This window comes from Macrotis lagotis, chromosome 5 (genome assembly GCF_037893015.1).
Source record: "Macrotis lagotis isolate mMagLag1 chromosome 5, bilby.v1.9.chrom.fasta, whole genome shotgun sequence".
In the NCBI taxonomy this organism is placed as follows: domain Eukaryota; kingdom Metazoa; phylum Chordata; class Mammalia; order Peramelemorphia; family Peramelidae; genus Macrotis; species Macrotis lagotis.
The window spans coordinates 109669422-109684322 of record NC_133662.1 but is presented as its reverse complement, the minus strand read 5'-3'; the positions used below and the strand labels follow the sequence as shown (position 1 = coordinate 109684322).

At 38.2% G+C, this 14901-nt stretch overlaps 1 protein-coding gene across 1 annotated transcript in view; it reads right to left on the bottom strand.

Moving 5' to 3' along the window:
* ARMC2 (armadillo repeat containing 2) overlaps positions 1-6705 on the bottom strand; it is a 389015-nt gene extending 382310 nt beyond the window's left edge. The window contains exon 1 of the mRNA XM_074187300.1: positions 5954-6705. The gene's annotated coding sequence lies outside the window, so the exon portion shown is untranslated. The remainder of the gene's footprint in view (positions 1-5953) is intronic.
* Between the last annotated feature and the right edge of the window lie 8196 nt (positions 6706-14901).

Genomic DNA, 14901 nt, shown 5'->3' with positions numbered 1-14901 from the left:
TGGGTGGCACAAGAGGTCAGGATCCCTGAAGTTGCTGTAGACAAGTAGGTGGTACAGAGGATAGAGCACTACAAAAGTTAAGTGACTTGTCCGGGGTAACACAACTAGAAAGTGTCTGAGGCTGTATTAGAACTCTTAGCTTACCTTACTTCAGGTCCAGTGCTCTATCCACTAAGTTAACTAACTGCCCCTCAAAGATCAAGTAAGAAGAAACACAAAAGAAACAAGATACTATATGCTTATAAACATATCATGACTAGGAGTGAGAGAAGAAAGTTACCCCTTTCCTCTAACGAGTAACTCATAGCAGTTTTTACCTCATTCAATCACAGAAAAAAAAAAGACACAGTGGGCATAGAGGAGGAGGAAGTAGTCAATAGTATGGAAAATTATAAACAAATCAAGGAAGACAAGCTCTGATAATATGCTATTGAGCTTAGCATTTAAGAGATCATATATGAAAATGCTTGTGAGAATATTTTCTGTGGGGTGATAGAATCAAAGGGCTGGGGAAAGAGTAAGTGATGAATTGGAGATTTTGAGTGTACACCATTTCTTCTCACAGTTTAGTGAGAAAGAAATAGGGATTGGGGGCAGCTTGGTGTACAGTGGATAGAGCACCAACCCTGGAATCAGACACTTAATTACCTAGTTGTGTGGCCTTGGGCAAGTCACTTAACCCCATTACCTTGTAAAAACCAAAAAAGAAGAAATAGGGATGGATAGTTATCCTATTTTGAGAATGGGTGTAACTGATTGAATTGAAGATGAGAGAAAAGGAGAATGGTCAATGAAAGAAGCTCTTGGAGGGAAGAGGAGAGCATGAAATTAAGTGAAAAATTAAAGAGATTAATCTTAGCAAGAAAGAGTATGAAATCATAGAGACTAGAGTGAACAAAGGAATGTGCGAGAAACTTGTTACACAATGACTGGTTGAAGGAACTGGAAATATTTAGCTTATAAAAGAGAAGACTTCCAGAGAATATCTGATTGATTATCATTAAATCTTTAAATGGCTGCCATGCAGAAGAGGGATTTACCTTGTTCTTGGTTTTATATGGCAGAACTAAGCAATGGGGAAAAAAAAGTAAACTGCAAAGAGTCCAGTTTCACTTGGTTATATAGGGAAAAAACTTTTTTTGAAGCAATTAGATCTTTCTAAATGTATAGTATACTGCCTTTGGAGATCATAAATTTCTCTTTATTAGATGTTGCCAAGCAAAATGGAAGAGATGTTGAAGAGATTTTTACTCAGGCACTTTAGATTAGATGACTTCTATATTCCCTTCATACTCTGAGATTCCATGATTCTGATTCTGAAGAGAGAGTGCTGGTGATCCCCAGAGTGATGTACAAGATAGCAGATGGAATGTGTAGATAATCAATGGAGAGTGACTGCCAGGACTGTAGATCTAGAGGTCACCTTACTGTGAACCCTATCCAGGACATGACTATTAATGTATGAAGCATCTAGGTTTCTGGAAGAGCATTGTTCTTAGAAGGTGCTATTATTTTCTCTGATCTCTATTGTGAATCTATTTGTTCTCTCTGATCTGCTTATAAGGCTGTTCATCTTTGAGTATTGTGAATTATATTCTTGCGAGGAGAGTTAATGTCAATACACTAAGTATACTTGTAGGTATAACCTTTCTGGATTTTCTAGATGGAAGCAATAAGCAAAGGAAGCAGTGAACGGGGAAATTCCCTGAAGGGTTCACCAGGCACTTTGACATAGGATTACATGTAAAATGAGGGAATTAGACCAGTTAATCTCAAAGGTCCCTTCCAGGTCTAAATCCTATGATCCTATGTAAGGCCAGCTGTTGAATGGTCTTTGGGTAAATTTTATTGATGGAATGCCAGCTAATAATCTCATGGCTTCCGCTTGTGGCTTCCTCTCTCCTCCTTGGCTCAACATATTTTTTATCAACATCATAGATTAAAAATCTACTTCAAAAGAAGCAAAGCTAATATAACTTTAACTGTTTCCCTTTTTCCCTTCTCTCCTAGTCAAATTTAGTATAACTGGAACCAAGTCAAGTCATTACTTTCACCAGACCTCCCCACATGGTGAAAATACAACTCTGTCTGAATGTTCACTGTCAACTTCTAAATATACTGGTCAGGACTTTACCCAGTTTTCTTCTAAAATTTGTGGGTAAGTCTAATTCTGCTGCATGAGGTAGTACAGTCTAATTCAGTGCCAAGACAACCAAAACTTTTCATTTTTGTTCTGTAAATAGCAAAGACACAGTATTAGGATTTCATGGTAGTGAAAGAACAAAAATGTTGCCTTCTTGGGCTCTCTTTCTCAGGGGTTTAGCCTGGGGTCAAGAATCACGCTCTTGTTTGTGTAAATGTTGCTTCATTGATACAGTATGTTAAGGATTTTGAAAAGTACTTTGTATACATTCTTATATACATTATCTGATTCAGTCTTCATAGGAACCTAATGAGGTAATGGTGTTATTCTGTCTGTTTTACAGATAAGGAGACAGGGGCTTAGAGAATACTTCAAGAAACTAGGTAGCACAAGGAAAGACCTGGAGTCAGGAAGAACTGAATTAAAACCTGTCCTCAGACTAGCCATGTGACCCTGGGCATGTCATTAACCCTCTGTTTACCCCAGTTTCCTCATCTATAAAATGAGAATAATAATTTATAGGCCCTACTGCCCAAGGTTGCCGTGTGAATCAAATGTAATAGTTATTATAAAGTACTTATCATGGTGTTTGGCACAAAATAGGCACTATATAAATATTAGCTGATATTATTATTATTTTATTATTATTATCTCAGATTCCTTGTGCATCTCTCCATCTTCTTCCTCTACCTCCAGTCTCTTTAATTTAATTTGCTCTAGCTATTAAAATTCTTGATTATGGCTCTGGACCAGCATATTCATGTGTGCCTTGGTGTTTAAATTAAACTCTAAGCTCTTGATGGGGAGAAACTCAGTTAATAGAAGTTTCTACTTGGCATCTTGGGTAGCTAAGTGGCATATTGGGTAGAGAACTGGACCTGGAGTCAGAAAGAACAGACTTCAAATCTGATCCTGGGCAAGACACTTAACCCTCTTCCTCATTTCCTCATCTATAAAATGGGGGCCCACTAGAGAAGGAAATAGCTGTATCTTTGCCAAGGAAACCCCAAATGGGGTCACAGAGGTGGACATGACTGAACAACAACTTGATGCACTTAGGGATAAAATAAGTGCTTTTCTGTAATGAAAAAAGATAACTTGAATTTGTAGAAAGAGAGAGTCATCCAGTATAGTGTATATTGGGTCTTCTTCAGCATTCTATATCACAATGACAGCAAGCCAGACCTTGTTCAGCCTATACCATATTCTGCTTTTCAGAGATCTCTGCTGACTCCCTTGAAGAATGAAGGTCAGTGAATACAATAATGATCTGTAACACACTGAAGTTTTAGGTTAGTGGATACATTGACCATGAACTGATATTACATCCCCATGAGCCCAGAGGGGATCACTCAGAATTGGAGTAAAGTTTGTGTTCTCCATGCAGAATCTGAGAAACAAGATAAATATCATTTTTAAATTAAATTGAGATTGAGGTTTTTCTGAATATATTATTTTAATCTCATCACAGAAAAGACTATTTCTTATAACAAAATAAAGGAAAGAAGGGAGAGGAAAGAAGAGAAAGTAGTTCAGGAAAGCTAATTCACATATATACCCTTATACATTACTCCACACTATCATGACCTCTTCAATAAAGGAAAGGAGGTTCATTTTCTTGTCTCTTCAACAACAAGATTGGTCATTATAATTGAATACTGTCTGGTTTGGGGAGGAGGTTTTAATGAAATAACATCAATTTACAAGATGCTTTCTTCACAATGGCTCTGAGGCAGGAATTATTTTTCTATTTTAGAGGTGAGAAAACTGAGGCTTTTCTAGGATCATTAGATGAGAATAATCTGTACCAGTGGCCACGCGGGCAACTGAAGTAGGTGCTATGAATCCCCTAGAGCTTGGTCAGATATGAACAATGTCAAGGTCATATGCTGCATCCCTGGCCATCACCATTTGTCTGGACTTTTGTGCTACCACTGAACTTTGATGACTCTGAAAGATAAAGTGAGACTGACCATCAACTTTACCTCACTTAAATCCAGGTAATAATCACTACTGAAGCAATTGGTTCTCTTCAAAAGCAAAGGACAATAATAGCAGATGACCACTAAAGTCACTTCTGATACAAAAATTCTGTAATTTGAGAAGACAACCTACACTTGTGACAATTGATCTCCACCCTGATATGTATCTATTAATAATATCTATAAAACATTTTACATATATTCTCTTGTTTAGTTCTCACAAGAACTTTGTGAAGTGTACATGTGTATAATCTACGTCAAATTGCTTGTCTTCTCAATGGAGGGAGGGAGGGAAGGAAGGAGAGAATTTGAAATCTGATAAATGTAAAAATTGTTTTTTCATATAATTGGGGGAAAATTAAGTATTAAATTTAAAAAGTCAATGGATTTTTTAAAAACTTCTAAAAATAAATTTTCCTTTCTTGTTGCAAATTTAATAACTATCATCAAATACAAATATTTTTATATGTTATAGAACAAAGAATGAGAGACTTTCATAGGAAACCATGAACTTTTGTTAGGTGCAGTTTGTTGTTTAAGAAGTATATAAAATGTATACATCTCTGTCTATCTCTCTGCATCTATGTGTATGTGTGTATATATGTACAAATGTATTGAGTGCTGGGTCTGGAGAGAGTAAGGTTCATCTTCATGTTCAAATCTGACCTCAGATCCTCACTAGCAATGTGACCCTTGGCAAGTCCCTTAACCCTTCTTACCCCAGTTTCCTTAACAGTAAAATGAGCTGTAGAAGGAAATGATGAACTGTTATAGTATCTCTACCAAAAACAAAACAAAACAACAACCCAAATGGAGTCACAAAGAGTCAAAAATGACTATACAATAACCACAAAATACACATCTATATATGCAAATGTATACACACAAATATATAACATTTTAAAAAGCTGTTCTATTCACTTCTGGCCTTTTGTATATTTAAAAATATTTTTGTGTATTTTTTATGTATTTAAAAATATTTTATTGATGTCCTTTTTCCCCCCTGCTGTGTCTCATAGATAACCAGAGGTTACAAACCAATCTGTCACTCCCAGCATCTTTACCTATAGTTTAATTTACAACTGCTATATGAATACTAGCTATTATTATCATTTATCATTATTATCATTAGAGAACCCACTTATAGAAGGTTTGCATTTAATATTCAACCTCCCATCCAGTCAGTCAACAAATATTAATTAAGCACTTACTATATGCTCAAGCATATCATCTTCCCACCACAAATGGTTCTATCCAAGCACTCATCTCTGAGTTGTAAAGAAAAGGCAAGGAGGAGGATGGAAATGATGAATGACAGCACCTTGAAATTTTTCATATGACAGAAAAATTTGGATTGATCTCCAGGCACTATACTAAGTCCTGGAGGATACAAAAAGAGAAAAAAAAATGTAGTACCTGTACTCAAGAAGCTCACCTTCTGGTGGGAAGGCAATGTATGGAAAAAGTGAATAAGCTATGTGCCAAATTGAGTAAAGCATAATTCAAATTGTTCTCTTCTCTAGACAATATCTAGATCCTATCAGTCATTATTTCTCTTCTCCCTGGCAGTTCTTACAGCTCAAGGATGAATGCTTGGTCAGAGACATCTATGGTGGGAGACAGGATGTTAAAGGATGGACTTTGCCAAAGGGCATCTATCCTTTGAGTTGCTTAGTTTTCATTTTGTTTTCTTTGAAGAGCTCCCTTGTCTTTTCTGAGCCCAACCAGCCATAATAAATCTAATCCTTTACCCCTAGATTTAGAAGAAAGGGGAGAGTTGAGGCTATGCTCCAAGAAATGCCAGAGGAAGTGAAAGTGGAGGGCTCACCTGGGTATTTGTCCCAATTCTTTGCTTGGCTTGTGAGGACACATCCCAGTGAAGCAAAAACATCCCATCCTAGGCTGGAAAATCCCATCTTCTACCCAAGCCAGACAATTGGCTGAGAACCAACATCAGCCTTGCCCTGTCTTGTGCCACACATGGGGTGGCAAGCGATTTAGTAGATTTACTGTGGGTGTTGCTGGTGCCAGGGCTGGAAAGCCACATTCAAATAAGAGATCACAGATCCTCTCTGGAGCATAAAAACCAAACCAAAGTTGTAAATAAGGAAAAAAACTGCATTCCCTTCCCATTTCCTTCAGTAACACACAGACCTAGCAGCCCCACCTCACAGCTGCCTTCTCCTGGCTGGCCTGCATTTGGTATTAATGATCCCCAGCTGTGCCAGCAACCACAGCCACATTAACCCCTTATTTCCCTAGAAAATTATTATTATTAGAAGAATAATGCATTAAGGCAGTGTAGTATAGTTGGTAGAGAGTTAGCCTCAGAATTAAGAAGACTTAGATTTAAGTCTTGACTCTGATACATACTGGCTGTGTGACCTGGGGAAAGTCACTTCCCTCAGTGCTCTAGGCAACTTTTTTCTAGAGCAAGGGTTTTTTTGTTTTTTTGGGTTTTTTGCAAGGCAATGGAGTTAAATGCCCAAGGATACACAGCTAGGTAATTAAGTGTCTCAGGTCAAATTTGAACTCAGGTCCTCCTGACTCCTGGGGTCAGTGCTCTATTCATTACACCACCTGGCTGCCCCTAGAGTGTAAGAGTTCTTAACCAAGGGTTTCATATATACATATATATATATGTATGTATATATATATATATATACATACATATATATATATATATGTTTATTCCCCCCAATTACACTTTAAAACTTTTTTTAATTTTTGAGTTTCAAATTTTATACCTTCCTCCATGAGATGGTAAGCAGTCCAGTAGAGGTAGGTCATACATGTGCAATCATGTAAAACATTTCTATATTAATCGTTTTGTACAAGAAGACTTGAATAAAATAAAAAGAATGAAAGAATTTGAAAAAGAGAATGCTTCAATCTGTATTAAAACCATAACAGTATTTTCTCTGGAAGCAGCTAGCATGCTCCATCATTGGTCCTTTGGTATGGTCTTGGATCATTGTATTTCTGAGAATATATATCATTCAGTACTTCAATAATCAATATTGCAGGTATTATGTAAGATGTTCTACAGGTTCTGTTCACTTCATTTTGCATCAGTTCATTTCAGTCTACCCAGCTTTTTCTGAAATCATGCTCCTTTTCATTTCTTATTGCATAATAATATTCCAATATCATCATATACCACTGCTTGTTTGACCATTTCCTAATTGGTGAACATCCCCTCAATTCTTAACCACCACAAAAAAGAGATGCTATAAATATTTTTGTACAAATATGTTCTTTTTTTAAAAAAATATTATTATATAAATTTTTTATTTATTTTCCAATTAAATACAATAGTAATTTCTACTTTAATTTTTTGGTGAGGTTTACAAATAGTTTCTTTTCCCTTTTTAAAATGTTTTTGGGATATGAATGGGGTCCATGAATTTTGATGGAGAAAAGTTGCATCTTTATTTTTTACTTTCATTGGCTTTGTGCATCTTTTATTTTGCACATATATATTTTGCATATATGAATTTTATGGATTTTGAAATGTTATTCTGAAGAGTCCAGTACATTAGGCTTCAAAAGGGTCCACGATATATAAGAATAGTTAAGAAATTTGACTCAAGTTATTGACTTTGGAGTCAAAGAAGATGGGTTCAAATCCCTGCTTCTGAAAGCTTGTTATCTGTATGACCCTGAACAAGTCACTTAAACCATTTAGTTTCCTTACCTATAAAATAAGGAGTCTGTACCAGATAGGTTTTGAGGTCCTTTTGGTTCTAGATCTATGATTCCCCTAGGCAACTAGGTTGCTGTTGGTGGTGGTGGTCCTTTTTTCTCAAAGAAGACCAGTGATGTCATGAGAGTGATGTTTTGACTTGCACAGTTAGATAACAGAGTGGAGTAAGTAGTATGCTGGCCTTGGAGTCAGGAAAACCTGAGTCCTAAACTGACTTTAGTAATTACTGCCTGCTTAATACTGTGCAAGTCAGTTAATTTCTCTCTGCCTCAGTTTCCTCATCTGAAAGAAAGAGGGAGTTGAACTCGGCCTCTAAAACTGGTCCCAAATGCTCTTTAAGAGCTACCTCCACTGCAGATCCCACCTTCCCATATCTCTGGATGCCATATTTAAGGTGCTTTGAAATGACTTAGTTTACACCTACTGCAGACCTTTCCCTTTCAACCTTTCAAGATGCAGTGTGCAGCCTTAGAAATGATTCAGAGGAAACTTGTGGGTTCCCATGTTCCCAGAGTCTATAATTTTCTTTGGCAAAAAAGTGAGGCTCTGAGGTAATCTGAATGACCCTTTAATTTCTCTGGTTAAGAAAAGCCAGATGGAACCATGTCTGGATAAGATAACTAAATGTTCTATAGTCAGACCCTGGAACATCCAGACAGGTGGTTACTGCTTAGGAAGCATAGACAAGCTTGGTCTTCTCCTACCATGTACCAAAAAGGACCCTGAAAGATAGTTTCACCTCTCTGTGCTTATCTCTTTTTGGAAAAAGAATTTTGTGGAAAAAGTTCTAATCTGCTAAACCAGTGAACTCACTGTAGACTGGCAATAAAAGTTTATGTCATCCCTGCAACTCCTTTTGCCACTCCCCATGCATAGGATGAACCCTCTCTGTGGTTCAAGGCTTCATTTTGCCTCAGTTCATGTAAGCCTTTCCAGACTTTTGTGAGAGCATCATTTTTATGTTATTTTAAATTTTATTTAGGTGCCATCTAATTCAGGTGCCACCTCCTACACAAAGCCTTCCATGATCCCTCTAATTGCTAATGATATCTCTCTCTCTCTCTCTCATTCCTCAAATTGTTTTAGCTTATTCATTTGTGAATATGTTGTATCCTTTTGGTACCTTGAGAACAAGGATTGTACCTCATCTGAAAGAAAGAGGGAGTTGGACTCAGCCTCTAAAACTGGTCCCAAATGCTCTTTAAGAGCTAACTTCACTGAAGATCCCACCTCCCCATGTCTCTGGATGTCATATTTAAGGTGCTTTGAAATGACTTAGTTTACACTTACTGCAGACCTTTCCCTTTCAACCTTTCAAGAAGCAGTGTGCAGCCTTAGAAATGATTCAAAGGAAACTTGTGGGTTCCCATGTTCCCAAAGTCTACTTTGGTGTAGTAGACCCCAAAATCTACTACAGTGTCTGATTCACTTTTATTTGGTAGAAGGGGAACTTGTGATTTCATTGGTTCAGGTAACTCCCACTGAGAAAACTCCCCTTGCAAAGGTAGGTTGACATCACTTAGAGTCTTTGAAGTGTTACCTAAATTAAGGCAATGAGCAGTTAAGTGATGATCCCAGGATCCCACAGTCAGACTGTGTCAGAGAAGACCTTCTGGATCTTATTGACTCTGAAGCTAGACCCCTATCTACTAACATAACTGCCTTCTGCTGGTAGATGATTAATGAATGCTGAATCAAATCTGTGAAATGAGACTAATGAAACCAAATTTTCTCATCCCACAGAGACATGTAGTTGGGAGAATGACCAAGTAAATATTTATGTGTTGATAAAATTACCCATTTCTTCATGGTAAATAGGAATGGGAAAATTAATGAAAACTCACATTTCTATATTGCTCTATGATTTACAAAGAGATCTTCTTACAAAATAAAATAGTCCAATGTCCTCACTTTGAAGATGGGAAAACTGAGATCCAGGAGCATTGCCCTATGCCCATGGCTACAAAGTGATGTTCTTGTCTGTGTCTTTTATTCTCAGTTTCTCTTTTGGCAGGTCCCCAAATAGACTGGTCAGTAAGTGACTGAGCTTTTCTGCAGCCCACTCAGATGGACCCATCTGTTCATCTGTAACAACTGCTGAGTTAGAGGGAGAGTGTGATTTCCTAGTAGGAATCAACTGGAAGACCTTGATAGGGAAGATTCAGTATTGGCTTTGTTCAATGGAAATTTACATCCTTAAGAGAAAAGTCTGTGGGTATTAAGATTTTGGGGGAATCTCTTCAGAATATGGTTCCATTACCCACTACCCTACTATCAGGGAAGCTTTCAGTATTACATGCTGAATTTATTATCTTCTTTAAGAAGAAGAACAATTCTTTTACAAAATGGAGATTTTCCATTTGATGACCAACCCTCTCTCTGTTCTATAATATATATGGAAATACTTTTTTTATTTAGTATCTATTATATTTAGAATAAAAAAGAGAAAGAAAATACTATTGTTGTCTTGATAGATAATACCCTTATTGAATGCTTTCAAATCAGAGTTACAAATACAATTAAAAAAAAACTTTCTAATTCTTAGGAGCTTACATTCTAATGAGGGAAGACAAAAGGGTACTGGAAAATAAAGGGAACTGGTGGTGGTGGTGATGGTGGATCCAGTCTACTAAAGAGAGGTGGAGAAATCTGGAGAATGAACCAGGAATGAAGTGTGTAGGGGCCACTGGTGATATGGTCCAGGCCAGGGACACACCAACCAGAAAAGAGGGCTGAAGAGCCTGTGTATCATCTTGGTGTCTGAAATGTACTCCTTTCTTGTCTCTTTTTTGAATCCTTCACTTCCTCTATGATATAGTTCAGAGTCTAAATCCTACAGGAGCCTTTTATAGAAACCATATCCAGAAATTCACTCAAATTCTCACAGCCAAAGATCCCCCAAAAGCACACTCTTTCTCCCTTTTTGAAATTATACTATACATTCAATGAGTTCAGTGATCATGTTTGTCCTTCATTCTCAAAGAAGATCATGTCATCAAGGAGGTGATGGGTATGATATGCATATGAAATGGATTTGAGGGTTTGGGGGGGGTGTTGCTCATTGAGGGCAGGGACTATTTTTCTTTTTTGTATCCCCAGTGTCTAGTATACTATTTAGAGTACTTTAAAATAGTTCTAGAATTGAGCAAACCTGTGAAGTAGATTTAAAAATATTATTATTTCATTTTACCACTGAAATGATTGGGAAAGGCTATGACTTGACCAAAGTCATACAGCTGGCAACTGTTAAGAGTTAGCATTCAAACATAACTCTTTCCTGAATTCTAGAGTGAGCTTTAAAATTTTTTTTAAGTTTTACAAATATATCCTGAGAAGATAGAACAAGAACTAAAGTAAAAAAAAAAATTCCCTACCTCATACTAGGGGGCACATTCTTCTCTAACAACTTGGTCCCTTTGGACCAACAAACACTCATGCCACCGAATTGTCTTTTGAATGTGGCATCACCACTTGGACAAATTCCTTCTCTGTTAAGACAACTCAAAAATAATCCTTCCGAATCTGATGAATACTTTATAAACCCTATCTCTTATGTATCCCTTTCCCTTAATTCTAATTCTTCATGCCCCAAATTACTAATTTGTAAATATGTTTGACAGAATATGTATGTAAAATGCTAACTTGATTATTCTCTGCTGGGAGAGGGGGATGGGAAGGGGGAGAGAAATTTTGTAACTTGGAAATATGCATATACAAATAGATGAAAATAAATAAATAAATTTTAAAGGGAAAAAAAAGACAACTCTTCCACAGCTTGGTCCTCTACTGGGTTGGGTTAAGCAGGTCATTCTTCGGAGTTTTGATGCTACCTCACCCCTGGCCAGTCACAACAGTTTCAGTCATTACTTCAAACAACTTTTGATCTTCCAGTCCTCCTAATTCTCACAAGGTTCTGTTTCTGAATCATTAAGACCCAGGTTCTGCTCTCCTCTGATACGTTCTGTGGGATACTGAGTCTATCCTTGCTCTTATTCTAGATAACCCTCTAAGACTCTTTTTTTTTTTAGGTTTTTGCAAGGCAAATTGGGGTTAAGTGGCTTGCCCAAGGCCACACAGCCAGGTAATTATTAAGTGTCTGAGACCGGATTTGAACCCAGGTACTCCTGACTCCAAGGCCGGTGCTTTATCCACTATGCCACCTAGCCGCCCCCCCTCTAAGACTCTTGCAGGAAAAGTTGCAAACCTAAATTTATAGGGGAAATTTTCTCACTAGAAATTAATTGCATCAATTAAATCACAAGGTGCTTGACACCCTGAGAGGTTATGACTTTCTCTAAGTCCCATAGGTTTATGTCTGAGGGGTACTGAACTCAGGTCTCCCTGTCTCTAATGCCTGACCACAATCCCCTCAGTAAGATTTCATTAAGATAAAAAATTTATCTCTTGGAAAGATGAAATTTAAATCCTTTGATTCTAGCTTACATCCCCTTTTGAGCCACCTTTCCCTCTTTGCCCTCTCTTCTCCCTTCTGCTCAGCAAAGGGTAGGAGGGCAGCTGTCCTTGGGTTTGGCAGAGGGTATAAGATGGACAGATGGATATGACGGAGAAATGCTGAAAAGCAAAAGGATGTGCCCAGTTCTTCTGGGAAGCCAAGTTTGACAAAATAAAATCCAGTCACCTGTGAACAGCAGGAAGTCTCTAGATCCTGTGGAGAGTGTAAATTGTGAAGCTCTGTCTTTCTTTCTGTTCATACCATCTGGGAGTTTCATAATAGTGTTAGTGTTAGTGTTAGTGTTAGTGTGTGTGTGTGTGTGTGTGTGTGTGTGTGTGTGTGTGTGTGTGTGTGTGTGTGTTTGTATTTATGTGGGGGGTGGGTAATGGTACAGGCCACCAGATCTCATTCCTCAAACTAGTATGGACACTTTTCATCTCTATCAGCCGGACTGGGAAGAGGCATTCTTTGGGTTGTTGAGAACAGTTCTTCCTGTTCTTTTAGGCCTGTGAGGAGAATTTATATGGATTCAGTTTTCAAGGGTTTGTTCATTCAAAGTTTAGACATTCACTGAAGCTTTTTGGGTTTCAAGCTTGCCTTAGAAAAGGCTGAGAGTGTTCCCTTGATGTAGAATTATCGTACTCAACAAACATTCTGATGAATGCAGTATAAATGAATGAGGACTAGATGTACCAACTTCTTTTGAAGGACCACCAAGTGAAATTTGAAAATTATGAAAAAGTTTGGCAAAGCACCCTGAAAAACAGTTTAATAGGGTATCCAGACCGTGTCTGGCAGGTTCTCTTGCCTTGTCTCCCCCAAAAGCCTGTATCCTAAAGTTTTCAGCATCATTTAAAGGTGATGACATGAATGCCTCTCCCTCCCCACCCAGGTGGAAAGTAGGATAGGTATGAACTTGAATAGTTGAATAAATAATAGCCTAGCCTCTGAGTTGGATAGGAATACAGAGACCAGCAAATCTCTCGTTTTACAGATCTACCAATTTACCAATCTAGCCCCTGTGGCACTGAATTGCTCTGCCTCTTCAACCCATATTCATTGACTTCCTGGATCTAATCTATTTCCCTCAAGCATTAGGCTGGATCATGGCCAGAATTGGAACTTTATCAAGGAAAACTCTTAGGACAAAATGGCTTTCCAGGAGGGGATTCTGGATATACTTGCAGAGCCTCAAAGAATAGTTATTTCCTTCAAAGATTCAAGGGTTGAATGTCCCTGAGGAGTTGGAGGGAGTGGGAGGCATGAAAAGGTGATAGAAAGAAGTCCATTTCCCTCCCCTTCCCCATGTATGGCGATGGAAACTTCTCCCTCTTGTCTGGGCTGTATCCAACTTGCAGCCTTTCTGTGGATAACACTCCTTCAACTGGCAGTGAATTTTCTTGGCTTTCTGACAGCTTCTAACAGACATTCCAACTGAGCTTTGGGCGTCTATATCAGTTTACTTCTTCAAGACAGTGAGACCTGGATTGAACAAGTCCCTGCACCAGCTGGCTCTCAGGGCTACCACTATGGGCCCAAAGAAACAGCTGGAAGTAACAAGAAACCCCTCCCTTTCACCTTCCACTCTTTGTCTTCTGCTTTCCCTACTTTTTCTCCTGTCTCTGTCCTGATTTTCTCTGGTTTTCTTTCTTCTGTTCCATCTCTCTGGGACCTTCCTTTTTCCTGATGTATTGTCTTTGAGTTGTGGCTAGTAGGCAATGTAGGGTAGTGGACAGAGTCAAGAAGACCTTAAATTCAAATTCTCACTTTAATTCATGCTGAATGTGTGACTGTAGGTAGTCATTTGCTTTGGAAAACACTCTAAGACTATGGGTCATTTGCTCTGGTCAGCATTCTGATTTACAAAGGTGCCTGCTTTGGCAGTTCCCTAATCAACATGTGGTTCCAAATTCCAAATGGACAACAGGAAAAAACTTTGCAAGGCTTGGGGAAGAAAATGCATCAGAATGGAAAGAAAGAAGCATTTTCAGAGCACCTACCAGGTCAAGGTAGGTGCTTTTATTATCACCATTTTGCTGTGGAGAAAATTGAGGCAAACGGAGGTTAAGTGACTTGCCCAGGGCCACACAGCTAGTAAGTATCTGAGGTCGTATTTAAACATGGGTCCTCTTGACTCCAGGCCCAGCACTCTATCCACTGAACCATCAGCTGCTTCTAACATTCACTGGGCAAGCACAATAGATATCATCAAAAACTGCTACCAGTAGAAAGAATAGATAACAGTTATTAAAGGGATTAAAGCTAGGAAAAGTGTGAAAATCAGGAATAAGTGAGCTCAGGTCAAGTCCTGCCTCAATTTTCCCATTTGAGAAAGGGGAGTAACTATTTGCCAAGTTCCTGATTTAGACAAGTGTTTTGAGTAAACTGGAGATTTATTTGCAAACTAAGGTGGGTATGGGGCAGCTCAGGGGTGCTATGGATAGAATGAGTAGCCTGGAGTCAGGAAGACTCGTTCTCCTGAGTTCAAATTTCACTTCAGATGCTCACTATGTCACCCTGGACAATTCATTTGATTCTGTCTCAGTTTATTAAGCAGAAAAAAATGAGCTGGAGAAGAAAATGGCAAACCACTCCTGTATCTCTACCAAGAAAATCC